This window comes from Agelaius tricolor, unplaced genomic scaffold, assembly GCF_023055355.1.
Source record: "Agelaius tricolor isolate 1412-34295 unplaced genomic scaffold, bAgeTri1.0.p SCAF_2, whole genome shotgun sequence".
Classification (NCBI taxonomy): Eukaryota; Metazoa; Chordata; class Aves; order Passeriformes; family Icteridae; genus Agelaius; species Agelaius tricolor.
In genome coordinates, this window is record NW_027269262.1 from 46,216,247 (window position 1) to 46,240,200 (window position 23,954).

Genomic DNA, 23,954 nt, shown 5'->3' on the forward strand with positions numbered 1-23,954 from the left:
TGGAGCCAGGAGCTCTTTTTTCTGCACATATACTATGGCATATCGCACTCCTTTCACATTAGACATTCTTTCTAAGTAGCTCTTCCATTGTTGCCATATTTATTAGACAACAAATTGTCTTTCACTTACATTCCTTCAAATCTACTCCTGTTGTTCAAATTCCCAAAAAGTCTGAAGCTAGACATAAATTCAAATATGTTATGCTACTGGCTTGAGCTACATTAATAAAGAAATTCTGATTTAGGACACATACAAGCTAATAAATGTTCAGTATAATAGTTCTCATTTATTGCATATTTATTTTCCAGTTTAGTTTTTATTACCATGTAAATTTTATTTTTTTTATTAACTATTAGCAATCCTCCTGGGAAATAAACACTGTGGAAGACACTCTCACTTGATCTGTAATAACTTCCAAAATGTATGCATCTGTAGATGAAGTAACAGGAAAAACTAAGGTACATTGGACAGTTATATTACCAAGGATCAACTCTACAGGTTCCCCATGCTCTCTCATTGCTAGATATATTTATTTCTGTTTTCAATATGCTTATAGTAAGTAGCATGCAGTTAAAGGTTCATTTTGTTTCACTGCAGAGTTCATTTTTCCCATCTAGTCACCACTGAATATTTTAGCAGTAAAACTGAGAATGGTAACTTCACGTTTTTAGTGGAAATGCAGTGCACAAAGGACATTTCAGTTTTCCCCTGCAGAGCAGTAAGGCTCTAATTTACTTTGCTGTTTGGTTATGAGTTGCTTGTTTGATTTTTTTTCAAGTTTAGCAGGAATGCTAATGATGTTTTACAATGATATCTTTGTATTTAAATGATAAAGTTAGTAGAATCTTCCCTATGAGATACAATTAGCTAAAATATTTCTGCCAAGTCATAAAATACTTCCTCTGCTTGATTTAAAAAAACCCAAAATAAATGAACAAACCAACAAACAAACAAAAAACCTCAAAGAACAAAAAAAAATAACCAAACAAAAGCAATGACAGGCCTTTTTGTGGTTATTTACATAATCAGAGAACACTCTTAGCCTCCAAAAACTCCAACTGTTGATTTTAATGTACTGGTTTTCTGTACCTGGTGAATATACATCACCCACTTATTTTAAATAACATAACATAAATTATTTCTGATGGCTGTTCTAAATTATCCTTGATTGTCCTTGCTTCTATTTGCATGGATGTACCTTTACCTTCAAATGCAGTGTGCTAATGTATATGCTACCATCTGAATGGCAAAACCATTGCAAGGAAAACACTTCTTTGGCATTAGCAATGTGAATTTATCAAAATATAAGCCATTCATAAGGCTACATCTTTGCTTCATAAACACAAAGACATTTTTAACATAAGCTCTTCCTCTGTGTTTATCAAATATCACTTAAATGATATTATTAACTTAAATTCAATAACTCTTGCTTGTTTATTTTCACACATTGCAAAGACCATTAGAATGATTTAGCATGCTTTGTTCAGTAGAACAAGGAATTGCAGAAATATCACACGGGATGATTCGTAAGATAATTTCATAATTGGACACACTTTTGTTTTCCATGCCCCTGGTAGTTTAAAAAAAAAAATTCCAAGCTCAGTGGTGTCAGCAATAATGTCCTACATGCAAGGAAAAAAAAAAATCTGTGGAGAACCGTATTTATTATACTGTTTCTCTTCTCTCTTTTTCTCTAATTTCAATTGCAACTTTTTTCCCTTTCTTTTTTTTAATATAATACCTTTGACATACACAACTTCAAGCATTATAATCTGCATCTCAATCCTGTATAATTATTTTCTGTCTTTGTTACACCAGCACAGCAGTGGAATGAATGACCCAGGGTTTGACTGAGAATGAGATTGGGGTAAGAACTAGCTGTATAAAATAAAAATGAAAAAGATAAGAACAGAGCCTGAAGTTGAAGAAGGTGACTGGAAGAATTGGTATGAGTTATAATGTTACCTTTTCTGAGGACACAATTTTTTTATAAAATAGCTAAATAGGTCAGGAGTTTTGAATTTGATATCAAAGTGTTCTTTTTCAGAGGAAGTTATGGGTTTTGGTGAGGGATTTCACGTCTCTGTATAGAATTTAGAGCTTTATATTGCTTTAGTGCTGTAGAATTTAGTACTTTAACACTGAGGGTTTAGAAAACTATTATAGTCCAAGGGAATGAAGATATTTTACTAGATTTCAAAGCCAAAACTAATTTTCTCCTCTTTCAGTATCCACTTACTCCTGGAAAGACCAGATAAGGCTTTTCTTGACCCTGATGTTCACATGGGTTTAGAAGAACAAACTTTGCTGTCTTGATACGGCAGTGGACCAGTTGTTGCCAGTAAAGAGATCAGCAATTCTTCCTCCCTGGCCAATTCAGCACCTTCTGACAGCTACCTGGAGTGAATGGCCTCATGTCAGGTCAAATTTTCACCTTGCCTTCATGGAGGCAGCAGCTCCAGTCACTTGCTGAATACCTCTGGAGTGAGATGTTCTGTACTGCAACCCTAGTCACAGACATGAGATTCTGCAGGCTCAGAAGTACCTTTTAAGCTTTTTTGGATAAGTTGCTTAGGTGGGGAGACAAATTAAACTTAATGTCAAGTTAGCTAAGCACCAAGAAACTCCACTTATGAGCTAGGAGCCTGAAGATTAGCCATTGGCTAAATATGCAGTGAGGACTGTCTTTTTATTTTGTCATGTACATATGTGACTAAAACTACTTAAAAATATTTATTAACTTTCTAGTTTCATTTTATTTCACCTATTTTTTCACCACATAAGAGTTAATAGCGTCTAGATAACCTGGTTTTACAGCGATAAAAGTTTAAGGTTTAGCACTTAAAAAGGCATTCATCCCCTTCCTCTGACCCTGCCTCTGGATACAGGGATATGTGTTCTTGTCTAAGAGAAAACAGAGCTAACAAAGCAGTAGTGGGGGCAGCTAGGGAATGGCAAGTTGATGAACAGCATTTTGAACAGTGGCACAAAGGGCTTCTCAGAGGGCAATACTTGGAACTGCAAGTACTAAATTGAGAGTGTATGCCCCAGGACAGAGGCCAAAACCCCAATTCTATGGATGTTTTTATGTGCATGTTCCACCTTACCCTTATGAGTAACCTTGCTAGCTGTCACTGCACTGAGAGCCTACATCTGGAGCGTGCTGAGCACTGGGCACGCACAGCTTCCAACACCCTGGCAAGTCATGGGATGTGATGGGCTGCATTCTGCCTGTACCAGCCAGGAGTGAGACTTTGTATGGGCCTCAGTGTACAAAGAAAATGCTCCTTTATCACATAGAAAAATGTGTGATACCTATTTTACAGACGGTATGCAGAAAGCTCCTCAGCTTAGGGCAGTAAGGTGAGTTTTCAAACCCTAACAGCTTTTCTCCCTGTCCCTCTCCCTGTACCTCGTGCCAAACAGTCCTGCTCTTGGCCATAACACTGTGTACAGCTTTTACCCTCAGCATCACACTCATTACATATAACTAAAACATTTCAAGATGTAGAGCTCCCTCTCAAATATATAAGAAAACCCCACCCCTGAGGAAACCTTTCCAGAGAAGCACAAATTTGGCCATGTATACCACTTTCTGTTCTCTTTACACTTGATTAATATCATGGCTGTAAGAACATATGCAAGCATTAATTCTGATTAATATTTATTGCGCTGTTAGCCTGTCCTTAACTTCTAAAACTGATTGGCCTTGTTCTTGAGCTTAGATGTTTTATAAAGCATAGTTGTCTTTGACTCTTGCTGCAACCTTTTAAGACACATGGCTTATGCAAAATTTTCAGAGCAATCAGCTGGTTGAACTTTTACCCAGTCCCTTACCCAGATTAAACACTTCTTCAACACAGAGAAAATTCTGAGATGCAAAAGTTTTTGATACCTTCCCATAAAATTCATTTCGTAAATGCATTTTGTTAAGTGATATCTGGATGTTTTCCCCTATATTTAGAAGCTGGAATGGATGCCCTGAACCCAGTTAACAAATTCTCAATGATAATATTAATATGTCTAAAATGAAAAGACTCTTCTATTAGCTGAATGAGTAAGTTGGCCTCAAGCCTGCAGTCCTCTCTCTTTGGTATACAGCTAGTTGCAGAGCTAAGCTTTTGTTACTTTCTACCATATTCTTTCCTTGCATTCCCGACTTTTCCCTAGTGGGACTGTTCTAAAATCATTGAACCATTGACAAAGGTGTTTAACAGTGCTGGTCCCAATATTGACCCCTGAGGAATGTAAATTGTCATTGATCTCCTCTTGGACATGCAGCTCTTGACCACAACTCTTTGAGTGCAACCATCCAGCCAGTTCCTTACCCAGCAAGTGATCCATCTGTCAAATACACCACTGTCCAGCTTAGAGACAAGGATGTCTTGTGGCAAAGTGTCAAATGCTTTGCAGGAGTCCAGGTGGATGACATCTGTTGTTCTTCACTTATCAGCCAAGCCCTCAACCCATCACAGAAGGTCACTACATTTGTAGGGCACAGTTTGCCCTCAGTGAAGTCATGTAAGTTGTCACCATATACCCCCCTATTTTCCTTATCTTCCATCCACAGCCTTGCTCTCACTTCATTAGCTCTCTGAAAGACACTATTTTTGTTCTATATTTGCAAAGCACTTGGCACAGGAGAACTGATCATCCTGAGCATAGTTGTAAGGTGTTCCAACAATATGAATATTAAACAATCTCTTTTCATTTAAAAAATTGGGGTAGACCCTTTATGTGCAGAGAGTTGTTTTGATTAAATGGGATGCAAAGGGAAAAAATCTGCAATATTTGGTCCATAATATGGTCACAGAAATGTTAAAAAATAAGCAGATACTGCATCACAAGCAATTGAGAACGTATTTCTCAGGATTCATGCCACCTTTAAGTGGCACTTGTTATCTTATCTTTTGGCGTGTAATTCCAGGAGGAGGAGAATGTATGTCTTTCTAGTGTCTGCTGACAGCAGGAGATAATTCATCATCCAGTAAAGCTCTTTCCATCCTAGTTCTTGGCCTAAATCCAGATTGTCCTAGGTCCAGAATACACTGGCTTTAGCTAGATCAGCTTGTAATTGGCCTTTGGCTAACTCCTCTATGAGCCCAGTCTGATACTGGGGTGTAACTATTCAAGGCTGGTTTATTGGATGCTGTTACATGAGTTTGTTTTCATGGAAAAGGAGAAGACTCATCCTTTTATCTGAGCACATTTCAGGCTAGATTGATCTTTTTGAAAAGTAAATCAAATTATCAGACCTTTTACAGGAAATTAAGAAAATTGTGAGATTATATATATATATATATACATATACGTATATATGGGAGGCCGCCTTACCAGCTCTTTTGACCTTAAACTGCATTAGTTTCTTCCCTGAATGAAACTTTGTCTGCTTCAAATAGACACCATTTGCTTCGGTCAGGGCAAGTGAGAATATGATTGGTGGTCTTGGGTTCAAAGTCATGCAGGTGATTTAGAGCAGCTCACAAGCAGTTTATAGATCACCAGTTCTTTGCTCCTATACTCTGCCACTTTCCATTAGAGCCTACTGGAATGATAACCAGACTGCAAAGAAAAAACAAAGTATTAAATTATCAGGGCATAATAGCACCATGCTCATCTGTCACAGAAGTATTTATAATTGTATTAGGCAATCTCTAGAATTTACTTTATTTTAGAGCTGCAAATGTAACCATTTAAATATATATGAAAGTCAATACCAAAAAAATCTTTATGTTTGTATAGGTCTACTTAGCTGCTTCGGGAGAATATGAGTATAATCTCAAGTGCTTCCTTCAAAAGAGTACTTGAAATTAAAGAAATAGGACTGTCCCTCAGGAATCTGCCCCAGAGAATAATAGAAACCCAGTATAGATGAAGTAACAGGTCAGATTGGAGAAATCTCACTTTTCTTTCGCTTCTCTCTTTCTCAGGTCTGTTTTCCATTGCATTTATGGTAAGAAAGGAAACATGATGGAATTACAACAACGGCATTTTTCACATAAGAATTCCTTCTTTAAAAGTATAGCTATTATTCTTTAGAAAGACAAAAACATATATTGCCATTTTTTATTCTTGTCAACCATGCAGAAACAATATATCAGTGATAGAAATGGTTTATAAGGGGCTTAAAGAGCAGCTACTACATCAGTGGTGCATTCCTGACACTTTCTTTCCTTCAGTGATGCAGAAAGAACCACACCTGGGTTTCAAACCCAGCTTCAGTTTTCATTATGGCAGTTTAAAAAAAACCAAAACCCTCTTTGAACAAATAAATGGAGGCAGCATTGATAAGAAATAATGCAGTACCTTATAATGCTACTGGTAGTAAAGTCCTTTGATATTTTACCTATGCTTAAAACCCTTTGTTGATATCTGGTCATCCTGCTGGCTTTTGCAGCATTTTGGTCACAGCAGCACATTTCGTTCTTATTAGATGTAACATGATGTGATTCCTTTACGATCAAGTTCAAAATGGCACTTATTCTTGCCTTCACCTTCCCTCTGCAATAGTCAATTATACCTTCACAAGAGCTTCATGGGCTCTCTGTGTCACTGAATCAGCACAGCAAATTCTGTAGCCAAGGGTCTTCCCCCAGCTATAACTCATCACCAAAGTGCTGACTAAGCTGTGCTGTATCACTTTTTATAAGTTGAGGAATCTGCTTGTGATTGGCCAAATTCTTTTCCAGCACACCATGGTTCTGGACACTGTGCAATTTACTAGTTTGTCTTTTGCCAGGAGTCCCTGCACTCAGAGATGCTGCACTGTGCATGGTGATCTATCCAAGGTGGCTTGCTGTCCTCTATCTACTGAATGGCACTTTAATGTTAAACTAAAATGTAATGAGTACTAAAAAAAGGAATGAATTGGACATTTTTTTTTTTAATTTATAAGCTTCTAGGAATGAAATGTTATCAGGTTAGATCAAAGTTTTTGATGTCAGAGCTCTGTTGTTCAGGAATGATTTATACAAGAATGGTGTCAGATATACTTTATTGTGGCCTCTGAACAATTCTATGAAATTTGCTGAGCTGCACAACACTCTACAGGCACTTGCAGATTTCCAAGGCGTGCTAGTTCAGCTGAACACAGATTAGCTTGCTGATTATTAGAAAAACAAAAATTTCTGAGTAGCTGGTAGCAAGAACACTGGAAAGGAAGAAGTACATTTCCTCTTACAGGAAGATTTCTTCTTAGAGTAGTTATAAAACTTCCTTCTTCCTGCACATATGTGTCTGGGGCTTTTTGTGCTTCAGCTGTTTGGATGTAAGCAGTAGCAGGAGTACACTGAATGAACTGACATTGGATGGCTGCTAGGAATGGGAAAGGGTGTTGCCAGAGCACAATTTATGGGGAACATGGCAGTGCTGTTCAACAGCTGCCAGCTTTCTGATGAAGAGAAAATTCTCTGAAGAAAGTTCATTCAATAACATTGAATAAACGATCCTCTCTGCTTTTTAGCGAATAAACACCACTATCCCAAATACTTGGCAGAAACTGCCCCAGAGAATGCAGAATAGAGTCACTTCTTCTCTATATACATTTTTTCCCCCCTATGCATTAATAGCAAATATTTGAAAGCAATGTGCATGATTTTCCATAACTGCTGTAACCACAGGAAATATGGAAATATGTATATGTGTATGTGTGTATGTATATATATATATATATATATATATGTACACATACATGCTTTAATAAGAAAGGACTTTTCTGGAGCAGTTAAATTTAGTTTATTCAGTTTATTGACTGAATATTCAGTTGTACAAATGTCTGGGGATTTCAAGAGATGTGACATAATCTCTCTTAAATTGCTTCAAAATTTTTAGCACGGTCATCCATACAAGGACCCTGTTTTGTGAACTGTAGGTTTGTAACTCTACCTGAATACCTTGTTCTACTTGAGAGTAAAATATGTTGGAATATTTTCTCATACATTTCAAAAAGTACCATTAAGTAGTTTCTTCCTGTGTTGTCTTTCATTTGTCTTTAACTAGAGGTCTTCCATGAAAGATGATCCTTAATTATAATTAGACTTAACTGTTGTACACATTGCAGTTTTGGGTACTTTACTGATCACAGATGGAAAGTAGAAATAATACTTCCCATATTCCGATGAGATATTTTGTTATCTTACTCTGCTACCTTCACCATAAAGTGCCTGTTGACTTCCATGGGAGGAAAAGCAAAACTGAAATATCTTTGTCTGCTACCTCCACTGACATTTTTAGCTCTTTATTGTGCCTTAAAATAGTTTCTTTGCCATATATGACTGACAGATTTCTTGATGTAAGTCTTAATTATCAGTCTTTCTGGAGTTTAACTCTGTCAGAAGTTCCTGTTAAAAGCTCTCCTGAAAAACACCCTGTGAGTTATCAGCATATCTTCCAGACACAAAGTGGAAAATAATTGAGCATGTTGTAGAAATGTGGATTTAATCTTGAATATTGGGACTTTTTGACAACTGTGCAGTGCTTACTACTTGATTTGTTAGGATTCACATGAAAAGATCATGAAAAATGGCTAAAAAACTGAATTGTTGACTCTTTTTCCCGTAATATAAAATAAATAAAAACCAAGTACAAACTGCAGAAAAGAACGAACAATTCTATCTCAAAAGCTTTGGATGTCTTTCCATCTGCTTTATTGCACATTTTATGCTCAATTTCTCTCATCCTGGAATAGGCTTACTAAGAAGGCAGACAACTGCTATCTCCCCACTCCCTTTTCTGTACAAAGGGTAAGATTATAGCACAACATTAAATCTGGACAAATCTAGCTATCACTCTTTTACATCCAGCCATTTAAGGAGAGGGAGAGAGTTGAATAGTCAATCAGAAAGCCCTGCTGAATGCTTTTTGGACTTCTCTCCAGGACACTGGTGCTTTGTGGGAAGGCCTGTGTTTTAAAAATCTTTTAGTGGTGGAAACAGACCAAGGCAGATGCAATCATAACTTCACTGTTAAATCTAAAACCAGAATATATAGGAGTTCAGCTCTTGTTTCTTCCTGTATCAATACTCAATTTTCTGCCTGCAAAATGGAAGTAATGTTTTCTTTTTCCCATCATGCCTCTTTCTGTATGAGATTATTTTTTGTTTACAAAAAGCATTGCTTACAAAATTCTTTCATCTTCAACAATGTTTGAAATGATAGCATCACTAGGAAAATGAAGTCATGGTCTCAATTTGATGCTCACTTGACTCTTGTGAGCTTTTTGATGTGCAGTTGGTCTGAGCAGAAAATAAGTATTTTACCTCTTATAAGAAAGGAGTTATCCCATCTCACACAGCACAGAATGATGGTTTCCTACAAACTAGTAACAGTAGTATTCAGGTAGCTCTGATTGCTTTGTGCTATTTGTGCTGAAATTAATGCAGATATAAAATATTTTTATCTGAAAATATCTCATATAAAATCTTAAGTTAGAGACAATTTTCTATATGATTATTAGTCTTCTCATTCACAGAAAGTTCTTTCAAAGCTTTCTCTGTTTCCCCACTTTTCTGTCAAAGAAGCAAAAATACTCCCATCGTATTTCACTTCATTTTAGCATTATATGCTCATATTAAAAAACATGATATCATAAGTTATTAAAGCCCTCCTTAATTAAGAAATTGAATGTGTTTTCTTGCTGCATATGTTTGGAAACTAATCTACACTTTGCCATTCTCCCAGGGCTTTCAATAGCTAAAAAACTATTTTCATTCTAGCAAGGGAATTTCATGGGTTTATTGGTTTGAACCAATTTTCCCTCCTTCTCTCTTTATGCTTATTCTTAATGTTGTTTTTTGATACCACTGAAATACATTCTGGTATCTGAAAGCCACAGCAGCTTGCTTGTTTCTAATTCTAAACAAAGATCTTTTTTGTGCAGGGGAAGGATGGCAAACTCAAATTTTCTATCTTACATCTTTCAAAAGAGAGACCCTGCTGAGAAGCCTCTCAAGACAACTATTTCCTGAGAGATGCTGAAAGTCATAGGTTTTGTGGAATTGTGTGTTTCATAGCCTAGAGATCACAAGAATAGTACCTTCAATAAAGTACTTATCTTGCTTCTAAATCATAAAAAAATATGTACATTGCTTTATCATCCATCTTTAACTGACCAGTTAATAGCAAGTGTGGATGCACAAGGTGAGCTGATGCCTGAATACCTTTCCCTTTGAGGACACTTCTCATTTAGAAGTCATTCTTTGGGAACAACCACTCTACTCCATGCCTTATTAATTTTTTCATGTTAGCCATTAGGACTGGGGAAGAAATTTACTGCAGCAGTTTTCATGGCAACTAATTAGGTAACATAAAATGAGGCAACCCACAAAATTCATCTACCTAGGACAATACTAATCTTCAGTGCAGCCCAGTAAAATACGACTAACAGACCTACAATGGCTGTGGTGGATAGTAAATCTTTTCAGCAAAAGACATTTAAAACATTAGGAATAAAAATATTAACAATTAAATTTTCTAGGCAGATGTCTGCTTTGGGGTACTCAGAGAAGGAAGAGAAAGCAGATTTTTTTAGGCTGAATGGCTCTGCCATTAATCAGGTTAAGTGTAGAAGCCACCAAAACTGTTATTTTGCCCATACTGTACAAAATTTTAAAACATTGGGGTATTGGAGGGAGTCCAGAGAAGGGCAAGGAAGCTGGTGAAGTATCTGGAGCACAAGTCCTATAAGAAGCAGCTGAGGGATCGGGGATTGTTTAGCCTGGAGAAAAGGAGGCTCTGGAGGACCTTATCTCTCTCTCTACAGCTGCCTGGAAGGAGGGTGTGGGCAGCTGGGGGTCAGCCTCTTCTCCCAGGAAACCCATGACAGGATGAGAGGGCATGGCTGCAAGCCGTGCCAGGGGAAATTCAGGTTTGACATCAGAAGGAAATGTCAACTTCACAGAAAGGGTAGTTCAACATCAGAACAAACTGCTCAGGGAAGTGGTGGAGTCACCACCCCTGGAGTTGTTTAAGAAGTTATTGGACATGGGACCTAATGTCACGGTCTAGTTGACAACGTGGTGATCAGTCAGAGGTAGAACTCAATGATATCAGAGGTTTTTCCCAACATAAATTATTCTGATTCTACCCTCACAGCCATGGTCAGAAGATCTTGCCTTGAAGCAATAACAGATGCCCCGATAGAATGAGGAGAGCATGCATCTGATCTTCATTGATGTAAACTTGACCCACATGTGGCTAAGCTAAAAATGAACACAGAAACTGGTAGCATCTTCTGCACAGAAAACATATTTTGAGTTTGATAGTGAAATTTTATTTTCTGTATGCTCTGACCAGGCCTCATCCTTCACAGTTTTCACAGTGCCTTGGTGATGCATGTGCCCAGACAGCTGGAAAACTCAGTGCATTTCAACAGAAACTGCTCTGGATGTGTATGGGTTGTTGTGAGAGTAGGTGGAGGAAATGAAACACTGAGGAACTGAGAGGATGTCACTGCTGTGCTCTCCATGTTTCAGTTGTTCTGCTAATGCCCAGCCTGGGAAGAAAATGAAAATAAAATATAACAAAAATGAGGTACTGTGGCAGTACTGATATAGATGGCAAAAGTATACAGAGGCATGAAAGGTCAGACAGGAGAAAGGATGGAGGGCGATCACATCATAATGCAATGGAGAGTGAACCAAAGTATTTAGATAAGAAAAATTATGAGGCTATCTATAAAGCTATAGTAGATAACTAGCAACATTGATCAAAATTTTCAGCATATCTATGATGAATTTAGATGCCTCTTTCACAGAAGTTAATGGAAAATACACATCCTAAAAATCACAACCATTGCTTAATCATAATTTTGTCTGTCTCAAGGAACTGCAGATATAAAATTGCATGATCAATTATTTGAACCCTTGTGGTAAAGGAAATCTTTTTATGGATGCTGGCAACCCGGACCTTCACACCTTTACACCTTGGTGGTAGAAGGGTGACTCACCAAGGAACGAGGACCACCAGCAGCTGCCGTGGCTGTACGGTTTCACACCGAGACTTGATGGAGCGGTTCTGACCTTCTCTCCAGTAGAGGGCAGCGATACACAAAAACTCACTATTTTCAGACTGAACATTTTGCAGTGTGGTAAATATCAGCTTTATGGAAGGAGTTCATTTAAGCGTGTGTATAGTCCAATTATGCAGTTACGACAGTCATGACGACTTCTTTCACCATCAGTCAAAGCAAAGAGAACTTCCTCCAAAGACGAGATGAAAGTGTGAGTATATAGTATAAGGGCTTTTGCATTTGGGGTCATTTGACAAACTGCAGATGGTTGAAGATATTCATACTGAACTATCTCACTTCTCCAGGTAATTTAAAAACTTTCCTTTCTGATTCCTACTTTTCTAATCTAAAACCTATTTTGGAACTTTTTTTCTTTTTTTCTTTTTTTCCCCAGGCTTTACTTTCTTGTTAACTTCCATTCATTTACTTATCCTTCCTGACACCCGCTGCTTCACAGCCTCTTCTCAGTTTTGTTTGTGCGTGCTGTATCTCAGAGAGCCAGGAGAAGAATCTTTGTTCCCTCCTTGGAAATCTCGCCCCCAAACTGCACATCTTCTGAGATACTCAGGAGTACTGGGGCTACCAGTACAGACAAGTGTTAGGCCTAAAATCAAAATAATTAGTGTCTCACAAGGACTATCTGCATCATTGGGTAAAACAGCTCAAACTTCTTATTTCTCCAGGATGGACACTTCTTTGGAAATATCAGGAGAGAATTATAACAACACTTCCCTCTCCTACTCTCTGAAGTCAGGCAAACAAGGGGGATCCAGATAATTCACTAAATGGTTTACATTCACATTAGGGAGTGCAAGTTAAAAAAAACCAAAAATCTTCATGCTGGCATTTACTTCGAAATCAGATAATTTTATGCACAAATATCCCCTCTTTCCTTCTTACTCTTCAGTCTTCAAAGGGACTTGGGTCTACTTAATTTTGGAAGTTTGGATGAAGGCTAAAAATGCGTTATCTGTTTTCATGACTACCTAGTCCTACTAACTAACATAATCAACCAGTTTGGCATAAATTTTCATTAACTATCAGACATAACATGATTAATTCTGCTTTTTAACTTCACAGGCCTATTGAAGGCAAGCTAAATCTTCACACAATTACACAGCAAATATTACATGAACTCCACTAATTACGTTCTCACACACCATCACATTTTAAACAACAGATTATGCCAGATTTGAAACTGACTTGAAAACCCATTTTATGATGACAAGACAAAAAATTCTTGTGAAGACATAAGAGCATAGGATAGTGCTGTGTGTACAAACATGTTTCCTAAAAACCGAGGTAAAATAATGAACCCTCTTTAGCTTATTTACCTGAGTTCGCTCAGATTTAGCATCTGTGTTTCAGTTTAGGAACTAAAAGAGTATGTGTACCTTTATTTTATAAAAACAAACTAATTATATGGCTTTAGGGTGCAATTTGGTTTAGCAATGTCATGCTGACTTGATTTATACAATTTAGTAACAACAAATTTAGTCTTTTTTATTTTATTGCAGCACTTCTGGGAAGCCTCAAAACATTTTATTATCAGCAGCTAAATCCTAACAAGATGGAGAGTATTTTCAGTGATTTCCCCTTTACACTACCTATTACACCTACAATTAAATAACCCTCAAGAGTTATTTTTAAATAGACTGACCAATTTTTCCCCACTCAATTGGTTGACCACTTGCTAATTAACATAGCTATCAACAGATCAGAATTTTATGTCTTATGCAGCCTGTCAATACAAACTACACCTGTAATTAAAAATGTCAATAACACTTCATCCTTTCCTCCTTTTATTACCCCTGAGATGTTACTTCTGCCTTGTCCATTACAAACAATAACAAAAAAAGTATAAACAGCATACCTGATATCCCCACCAATTTATTTTTTTTCATGCTTGTCATACAACAAACCTTTTTCTATGACTAATATTATCTTCTAGTCCATATGTATTACTTTTTTGGTACAAAAAATAAAATATCAAGTGCATTTCTCACTAACTTTTCCTGGTTTGAGGCTTAAAGAAATCACATCATGAAACCTGCTGCTATGACTCACTAGTAAATTTAGGACAATAAGAATAATATGAGCATTCTGTTAGCTCATATTCTATTCTAGCTATTTTGTAAATTGTATGTCAAAATCTCATTTATATGTATACATGCCACTATACAGCCAAATGATGGATTTAGTATTTACTATTTAGCAAATAGGCGATTTGAACCACTGTTCAAACACCTTCTAGTAAGTCATACACCGTGGCAAAAATTTAAGCGCCCGTGGCTGGACACGCGAGGAGCAGGATACCTGCACCGTGGCCCGGATGAGCACAGCCTTTTTCACTTTCTCTACTCGCTACCACGAACATTTATAGCTACACCTGGGGCTCTCACAGACGCCCAGCTCACACTCCGCACCTGCAGCCCCCGCACCCCCTGACCCACAGCGGTGCCGCGGGCGCCCCACGCAAGGACAGCGGTGACAGCCGTGCTTTGTGGGGTCCGTCTGTCGCGCCCCCGCCTCCACCCACAGCAGCACCCTCGGGAAACACGGCGGCCCCGCTCCCACTGCCCCCGCCCTTCCCGGCTCGGCCGGGACCCCTGGGAGGGCGCCGCATGCCAGTCCCACGCGGGGCATCCCCGCTGCCCAGGGGATGCCGCCGGGAGGCATTTTTTGGGGCAGAAACGTGGAGGGTTTCTTTCAGCCACTTCCCGAGGGGCTCGGGTAACCCGGAGTGCAACGGAGTTCCCTGGGACGGAGGCCCTAAGGGTCTTTCCCGAAGGCATGTCCTTGGGAGCGGGCGGGAAGGGCGGCTGGGCGTGCGGGGCTGGCGCGGAGAGGCAGCCCGGCCGCCGCCGTAGTAAGAGAGCTGCTCCTCCGGTGGTTGGGCTGGGGAGCGCTGGGCTCCTCCTCCTCATCCCCCCCAGCAGTGCACAGCCAGGCGTGTGACTGACGAGTCTCCCCCCGTCTATCTTTTCCTTTTTATCCTTTTTTTTTTTTTTTTTTTTTTTTTTTTTTTTTTTTTTTTGCCATGGGTACACACACCGAGACACGCACATGACAGCACTTGGGTGCCAGCGCCGGTGCATCGCCAGGAGGGCTGTGCTTCACTCCGGGCACGCACACACGCATGCTGCTGCTGCTTCTGCTGCTGCTGCTGGAAGTCTTTCTACACGGGGATTAGCAGCCGCCTCTTCGCTCTCTGTATTTCCCTGTCTCTTTCTTCTCCCTTCCTTCCCTTCCTCCTTCTCTCCCTCAAACGCCTGACTGACGGACGGCGGGCAGGAAAAGGTAAATGCGGGCGTTCTGTTTGCTGACGATACGGAGGGTGATGGTGTTCGCGGCGTGCTGCGCGGTCCGCCCTCGGCTCGCCGGGCAGCCTGCCTGCCTCGCCTGCCCTCCCGCCGCGCCGGCGGCTGCCGCGGCCGCCGCTCCCCGGCTCTCCGCGGCTCGGGGAATCGGGTTTTGCCGCGAGAGGTTTGGCTTCCCCAGCTCCCCCCTCCTGTCTCTTCCCCCGGGCTGCGAGGTAGAGAGGTTCCCCGCTATTGTGCTGCTCGCACTTGGCACCGCGGGTGCGAGCGTGCGGGAGCGCTTAGCCAGGGTTTCGCGGGAGGAGGCTGCCTATTAATTGCTGTCTGCGCGGAAGAGGAGAGCGCTTCCCCTGGCACGGAACCTGAGCATTATTTATTAATCGGGGCAACGGGAGGGTGGCAACGGGAAGACTCGTCGTCGTCCCCGTGTCGTGTTCCCCCTCCCCGTTTGCTGCATCATTCAAATGAGTGATTCTTCGGTGGCCTTGCGTTGCGGGGCACTATCCCCCCATCCACGGGGATTCTGCCAGCCGCCCTGGACTGCCGTCCTCCTCTGCCTGGGGGAGCGCCCCCTTCCCCGGGGAGCCTGCGGGCGGGGGGCATCGGCCGCTCCGGGTCCTGCCCCGCCGGCCCCCGCAGCCCCGTAAATAGTTGTCGGCACTTGCTCGGGCCGAGTTTGTCCCGCGTCCCTCCCCGGCAGGACAAGGACAGCGGGGTGGATATTTGCCTCCCCCCTCGGCGAAGCCCGCGTGGTGCAGGGATCCCGTGGAACCGAGAGGTCCGGCGCAGCCCCGCCGAGGGGACCGCGTCCCGCCAGACTCGCACGGACCCCGATCCAGACTTCCTTCCCCAGAGGAGCGGGTGCCTGGGAGTGCGCTTCAAGCCGGCAGGGGACAGGAGGGAGACGGTGCTGCGGCGCCCGCCCTGCCGGGGCGCTCGGGCAGCGGAGCTCCCCCGCCGCCGCGGGCAGGGGGCGGTCGGGCCGGGCAGCCCGCCCCGGGCAAGCGCAGCCCCTCCGCCGGCCGGCCCCGGCTCCGGCGAGGCTCAGCTGTGGGCGTTCAGCGGCGGAGAGCTGCGGGGATCGCCTGGGCAGCCCCCGGGGCGGAGGTTACAGCGCCTCCCGGGAAGGGCAGGCCTCCCTCCGCCGTGCCGGTGCCCATCGCCTCCCGGGGCTTCCCGGGCAGCGGGACCGGCACCGCCGCTCCCCGCCCACGGGTGCTGGAGCGGAGGGGTCCCGGCCGCCGCCGTGCCCCTATTCCTTGTCCGCCGGGAAGAGAGGCATTTAGCGAGGTCCGTTATGTAATTACGGCGCTTTTTTTCCCCCCCTTTCTTCTTGTTGTTACTAAACCCGGCTCAGGATGCCGGCAAGGAAGCGGCTACACTGTGCTTGTTTCTGAAGGAAGCTGATACTTCTATTTGATCTCGGAGGGAAAAAAAAATGTAGTAATATTTAAGAGCTTTGGTTTCACTCATGATTGATTTTTGATTAATCACATCTCTTTATGTTGTTTTCTATACCTGTCAGTGGTACCTAAACATGCAGTTAAAGACAGAAAGCCAAACAAAAAAAAGAGAGAGAGACTAGTAAGAGAAGTAAAATCCGTGAGAACTGTAGTGGACAGCATACAAAGTTGGTTATGAAAAAAAAAAGAAAGTAGTTCTTTAACTTATAGCCTACTTACAAGTGAAAGGTAGGTATGCTTACAGGCATGGTGTATACTCATCTTGTTGTATTGGATTGTATTTCAATGTCAATGCACCTTTAAAAAGGCAACACTAATTTCTACTCCTGTGTGGGTCCAGTGTAGATGCTTAAGGTATTTCCCTGCCCTGAAAAGTCATTGTGAGTTTGAGCATTGTTCACTGATCCAAGAGATCCAGAAATCTAAAGGGTGCATATTGAAAGATAAATAGGGTATATATTTGCAGATCAAGTTACTGCTGATAGTAATGCTTACATGAAAACTAGGAGTAGTTAATGGCAACAACACAGTTCCTTGTTTTCTTCTGTTACAGCTTACTTGTCTGTCTGATACTGCATATTTCAGATAACTATAAATTAGGTAACTAAATTATGTATTTAGATTAGGTAGCTATTTAAATTAGTATGAAATAATTAAAACACATGGGAGCAAAATATGCTGTTTATTAGAGAGCTTATCAAGTACTTTAAAGGGTGTAGTAGTGTTTCATATATATATGTATGTGTATATGTATCCTTCTGATTTAAAGTTTTCTTTTACTTCACCATAACTTTGTATAGTTTAATTCAAGGCTTATTCTGTCTGTCTCTTGTGGGATTAACTCTTGGAAGCATATCAATGTAGTCTGTGTGTGTTAAGCCTTGCAATGTTCTTTCTGTAAAGGTGGTGCATCTCAGTGCAGCTTTGGCTACTGATTTTTCCACCTGAAAATACAAAAAGAACTGCATAAATAATTAATGAGATAGTGTAGTAAATGAAGGTAATCCCACACCGAGGAAGAATCCATGGATTTTTTTCATTGTCATTTTCACCCTGATCTCATACCATACTGTAATTAAAATTTTCACCCAAATTGTAGGAGACAGATGTAATGCCTTGAGACTGGCATTGCCGTTTTAAGTAGATGAGATTTCAAGGTACTTTAAAGTGAAATCGTTTATTCAGCCCTTAATCTCAGTAGCCAAACTTAATTTTTACTGCCTCAGTTGTATTATCTCTCAAGATTTAAGAAAACTATTTTTGTCAGGGGCACGTAATTAATACTTGTTCTCCTCGTATGCCAAATTTTGCACTTGTGCATAAAGCTCATCCAAAGAAACCTGAAAAGTGGATCTCCATGGTAACGAGAGAGAGATTGAGAGCAAGAGAGAGAGGATTTTCTCCCTCACCATAGGTCAAGACCAGACGCCTACCCATTCCTTAACTTGTAGCAGCATTCATTGGCACCTTCCCCTCTGTGGTTATTTTGCCTCCTGGGGCGTGCTTTTACTGGTGCCTCATACTTCCAGAGTGAGGATGATGCTACGCTGGATGAGCACAGCTTCTGTGTTTCTCCCTGCCCTAATCCTCCCTTCTGCTTGCATTGTATTTGCTTCTTTCTCTACCTATATGATTTTAGTGTGGGATTTTGGGAAATTATTTGTTTCCCCCATCAGATTTTTGTTTTGAAGACCTGTCTTGTCTCTAAATCTGCGTAATTGCTGACCAAACCTTACTCGTTAGTTCTCTTCAGATGAAAGTGTGTTCATCTCCTTTTCCTCTATTATTTGTCTGTGCTGGTTTTGGAGTTTTAGATGTTTCATAGCAGTAAAAGCAGTCTACTTCTTCTCACCTGGGAGCAGGGCTGAGTTTAATTTTTTTCAGTTAGCATGTGAGATGTGATACCGGGATTACTGTTTAGAGATGTTCAGCATAGAAAGCCTTATTTTGCCCTAACTCTGTCATTGCAGAACAGCAATATGGAACAACTCTTTCTGAGGGAGTTGCTGGGGCTTTTTTTCCCCCTTTCTCTTATTTGAAGAACTGTCTACCTAGACTGTCTCTCTTTCGAAGTTGATATGAAGTGAACACATTTCACTCTAGATGATCCTGAAGCCAGATACTTAAAACTTTCACCGAGGAATGTAACATATTTTCTGTTTCCATTCTCCTTTCTGTACTCAGTTTTTGTAGCTAGGATCTTATGAGAGGATACCAAATGGCTCCCTTAGGCTGCTGGTGCACCAGGTCTCTGGGCATATTTCCAGCTCTTTTGCCTTTCCCTGTGACATATCTTGGGATAATTTGAAAACATCTGCTAAAGCAACTATCTTAATATAAGACAGCAGTCATCATTTGTCACTGAGCAATATGTCATTTGTGGCTCTCTAATTGGAAGACAGATGCTGATGCTGACTTTGGCCTTCTTAAATTGTCTAGTTGGCAGATTGTCTGTAGAAACACTTTGCAGTGCTTTGAAATCACACAGTGTATTTCTACTTTTCTGTATCTGTGTGTTTCTTAAGGAATTGCCTGTGCCATTTGAAAATCTGCTCAAGAAACCATAATGATAGCAGCTAGTACATTCATAATCTGGCTTTCCAAGTAAATTTGACTTAATGCATCTCTCCAGTGTCTTCTGGCTAGGTGGAAGCCATTTTAAAACAGTTGCCTGTGTAGCTTATTCTTTGCCTTTGTCTATGAGCAATTTCTGATTTCTTGCTGCCGGATGCCCTGTCCCTCTATTGGTGGCATTTCAGTGAATGGTACTCATTCCAGTTGTTTCCCTCTTTTTGAAAATTTAGCTTCACCTTTAACTAACTAAGGAGGTTCTTCATCTTCTGATTTCTTATGCTAAGGAAACTAGGGATCTAAGAAATGAACTTCTATCTGTGTGAAGGAAATGTCCACTTCTAGATGCCTAGATCCAGGCTTTGAACCTCAGTTGCCATGGTTCAGGTGACTGAAGCAGGTGACAAGACCATGTGTCATCAGCTCATAACCCAGATTATAATAAAGATCTCAGTAGTTACAGATGGTGTCTTATACCTAGAAGGTTCTTTTTTAAGCTTTGTGGGTAAATTTGGAATGTAGGTTGCAGTAGCTTGAGTTAACTTGCAACATCTTACCAGTTTCAGCATCTTAATATCCTGATGTGTTGACTCTGCTGGATCAAGTGAAGGATTTCTTAATTTATTTTTTTTTCTGTTGTGGAAAAAGGAAATAAGAGGGTGAGGATCCTCAAAAACTTTGTCCATCAGTTGTGCTTGAAAGCCTATTGATTGTTCTAGGTGTACATCCTTGCTGAAGGTATTCCAAGGAATGCGCTAATAGGATGGTAGCTGAGTTACTTTTTTGAAAGAAGGGAGTTTTTTTTTCAGCCAGCTTCCTGACTGTGACTTCAGTTGCTAATTCTGTGCTTGTTCACACTTTCTTCTCATGTGTCTGTTTAGTTTTGCAGGTGGAACAGGATAATGTATCTGACTGGAGGTCAATAACAATAAGAGACAATGACTGGCAGTCTCACCTACTTTTGTCATGGTAACTTCAGTTTTAGCAGTGTGCAGCCAGCACTGAAAGACTACACTGAGAATTGCTATCTCACTACTGCTCTCTGTGTTTCTTTTGTCTTGTAATCAGGGGGAAAAAAAAGAAAAAGGAAGAAAAAAATTAAAGAAGGGTGGATATGAAATCAAGGTGTCTGCTTTGTGGTAGTGGTCTCAACAGTATCTTTTATTTATAGCTGGTCAACAGACAGTGTGCAGTTGTCTTTGTCCAACCAGAAGTATTGAGAGTCAGTGTGCTCCATGGATGCAAGGTGTCTCTCAAATGTCCCAAGTGTGTGAGAATCTCTATCTTCTTTTCATCCTACAGCAGGAAGAATTTTGGAGTTCCTGCAGCACACCATTCACACAGGGTGACCTTCATTTCATAGTTCATAGAGGAATGCAGCTTCTGGTTCTGTGGTGCTGGAACTTCATTGGTGCAAGTGTTTCACAAGGGCTTCAGAGATCCTTTGTTCTGATCAGTCTGTGTCTTCTGGCTATCTATTGGTTGGGCATAACGCTCAGGGCGTGGTTTGGTTCTTTAAAGGTGTCAGTTGTAGTTGCATCTGGTTTACCTCCATAATGTTGTAGGGTTTTGCTTTGTTCTCTCTTATCTTTTTTTTTTTTGTATGTGTGTGACTGTATGTCACAACATCACTAAATTCCATTATCAGATCCCATTTTCTAAGAACATACCACGACTGAGCAACCTGATCCACTGGAAAGTGTGCAATTCCAAGATGGGGATTGGAATTAATGATCTTTAAGGTTCCTTCCAACCCAAACTATTCTATGGTTCTGTGATATTCCTCGCTGTTCCTTCTAACAGATTATTATTTCAGATAAGTGCTTATCACCAAATTTAGATACAATTTTTTAAAATAATATTGATGAATATCCTAATGGAACTCTTTAGTGGCAGTGGGATGGCAAAGTAGGATTAAAAGAGAAAAAAAAAAACCAAGGAAGGAATGAAGGAGGTAGAATTAGGAGAATTAATTGTTATTTCATATAAATTAAGTATTGCAAACATTGTCAAAACAATTTAGATTAAAAAAATAATGGTAATTCTGCGATTTCATTAATGGAAGAACTGTACAACCATAAAATGTAATTTTTGAGAAGATGATTAAAATTATTTTCTGAGGAAAATATCCCAAATATTCAGATGAGATCTGTCCTTTTGTAACAGCAACAAAGTAGGGCTAGTGATTACTAGACTAGTGATAGTTTGAAAAGTATCATATATACATCATTGTATGAAATCAAATACTCTAGAAGAAAAAAATGCACTGTCTGTTTAGGAAGCACTGTAAATTTTAGTGAAAAGGGTGGATTTCTTAAAAATTATGATATGGATATCTACGTGATAAAATAAACTCAAGTGAAATTATAAACTGGAGGTGAAACCTTTTTCTTGCACATTTGGATCTCGCTCTTTCTTGGAAAAAGAACCAATGCAGGTTTCTTTTCTTAGCAACAACAACAACCAAAAAATATAAACAAAAGAAAATAATAAACAACTACTGATATTGCGCTAGGAGAGACTGTTGAATGGTATTCAAACAAATTGGCTGTCCTGTTAGCTCAAAAAAAAAAAAAAAGTTTTTAATTCCTGAAATGCTAGAAACTTACTTGTGTAAAAATTATGGTTGCATCTTTCCCTTTGGGTTTTTTTTGTGCTTTTTTTGGTCCATGACAACTACTTCAAATATGACATTCTTTGTAGAGCTGTTTCAATTTCTGTGTAATGTCCTTTACTGAGTTGCAGTGGCATGGTAGTTGACAAGCATCCACTTCACCTTGGATAGAAATGTTATTTGGAGTTTCTGTGTGTAACCTGCAAATCTATGTGGTGTTTCTTTTCATACTGTGATGGTGTGTGGGCTGACTTCCATAATTATTTGTATGTTGTTCTATATCTCTCTGGCATGATATAAATGTCCCTACTGGGAATCTTCATGCTGTGCAATTCTGCAGGCAGAATTATACAGCAGAATTATACATGAACAAAAGCTAAACACGAGGATGTTCTGCAGTATTCAAGTACTTTGGTCATTTACAAAGCAGATAGTACATGAGGTATTTCTAAAATCAGTGCAGTGTGCTGCAAAATAATTGATGTGTTATGTTAAATTTCTTTCCAGAGGTTTTTTTTGACAGAATTGAGGCAAAATATGAGAGTATACTGAAGTTCTTGACCTGATCCTTTGCTCTTTATGCTGACTGGCATTTTGAGCATGAACTGCAGGAGCAGGCTGCCTGCCCTCTGAGATGTTAAATGTTGAACATCAGTTGGTCAGGCCCATATTGGAGGGGTTTTTTAATGTGAAAAAATGCTGAAATGCAGCAGCAACACTTGTGTGTGTTACACTTGTAGAGCCCTTCTGAAGACACAAATATTTGTGAAGAGATTAATCAAGGGTCACAGCATTTCCACAGAACCTAGGAGAAATGAATTGCATCATGTTTCTTTATTCTACATTTCTGGTCCCGCTATGACAACACACAGAAAAACATGGTGAGAGAGAGATGAAGGTTCACCTCTGCTCATTTCAGTTTCTTTTGGAACTAAAAAGAAATTTTCCATACAATGAGAAGAAAAATTTCCACTAATCAATTTTTCTAGTATACTTTGCACATTTATAGAAATTCTTAACTTGTTTTCATCCTTTAACTTTGTCTGTAATTTGCTTTGAGCTGCTGTAGGACCAGAAATAACTGGTCCATTTTCCCAAGGACTTGCAGTGTCTCTAAGAATAGAGACACTAATATATAGGAAAGTCTACAAATGTAAATTTTATTTGTTTAAAAGCTTCAATATTTTTATTCTGTAATGGTGTCATGCTAAAGTATATTTTCATATTTAAAATACTACATAATTCAGAACAAATGCTACCAGTGGTCTGTACACAGTTGCCAGGGATCTCTGTGCAATGTTTCCCTGATGAACGAAAAAATGCTTTAACCTGAGCATACTGCAGAATACCCCAGTATTTTATTTCATTGCAAATTAAGGGACACTGATGAATAAATTGTATGTGGATCTTTTTTTTTTCTTGGTTTACTGTGATTCTTGTGTGTTTGTTTTTATACAAAGCTGGGATCATTGATTATTTGTGGTATAATTAATTAATTAATTAATGGGTTTGCCAGATCTAGTTTAGCCTTTCTGGCTTTGTTAGCATACAGAGTCCTTGCAGCTGATTTATGCATGGATTTGAACAGATGCTGATTGATGCAGAGTCCTGGTTTTGAGCAATTTGTGGGTTTTTTTACTGTTTTGTATTAAAAGATGAACATCACATTGAGTCTGGTTTTGTGTGCACATGAGAGCCTTGTGTTACTGTAGAACATAAATTATTTCAGTTTTACCTGATGATTTGGCCTTAACGTTTAGTCTAACCATAAACTGCTCTGAACTCATTTTTCTTGCCCTATCCAGCTTGTGGCAGCTACTGCCCACGTTAGCAATATGCTTCATGAATGTGGAGTGCCTCTTCAGGCTCACATATGCTTTGAATTTAGGTTTAAGGCAGGATTGATTTTTTTGATGGGGATTTTTTTTCCTCAACCACAGGGATAACACAAATGAGTGAGTGAGCTCCCTTTAAACTCC

The 23,954-nt window shown here is 40.1% G+C and overlaps 1 protein-coding gene across 3 annotated transcripts in view; it reads left to right on the forward strand.

Annotated features, from left to right (window-relative positions):
* Positions 1 to 14,898: 14,898 nt before the first annotated feature.
* The window catches only part of DLGAP1 (DLG associated protein 1), a 401,400-nt gene continuing 392,344 nt past the window's right edge, over positions 14,899 to 23,954 (forward strand). For 2 of the 3 annotated variants that reach the window (XM_071417710.1, XM_071417688.1), the window contains exon 1: positions 14,899 to 15,307. The gene's annotated coding sequence lies outside the window, so the exon portion shown is untranslated. The remainder of the gene's footprint in view (positions 15,308 to 23,954) is intronic. The other variant, XM_071417726.1, reaches the window with a different exon arrangement.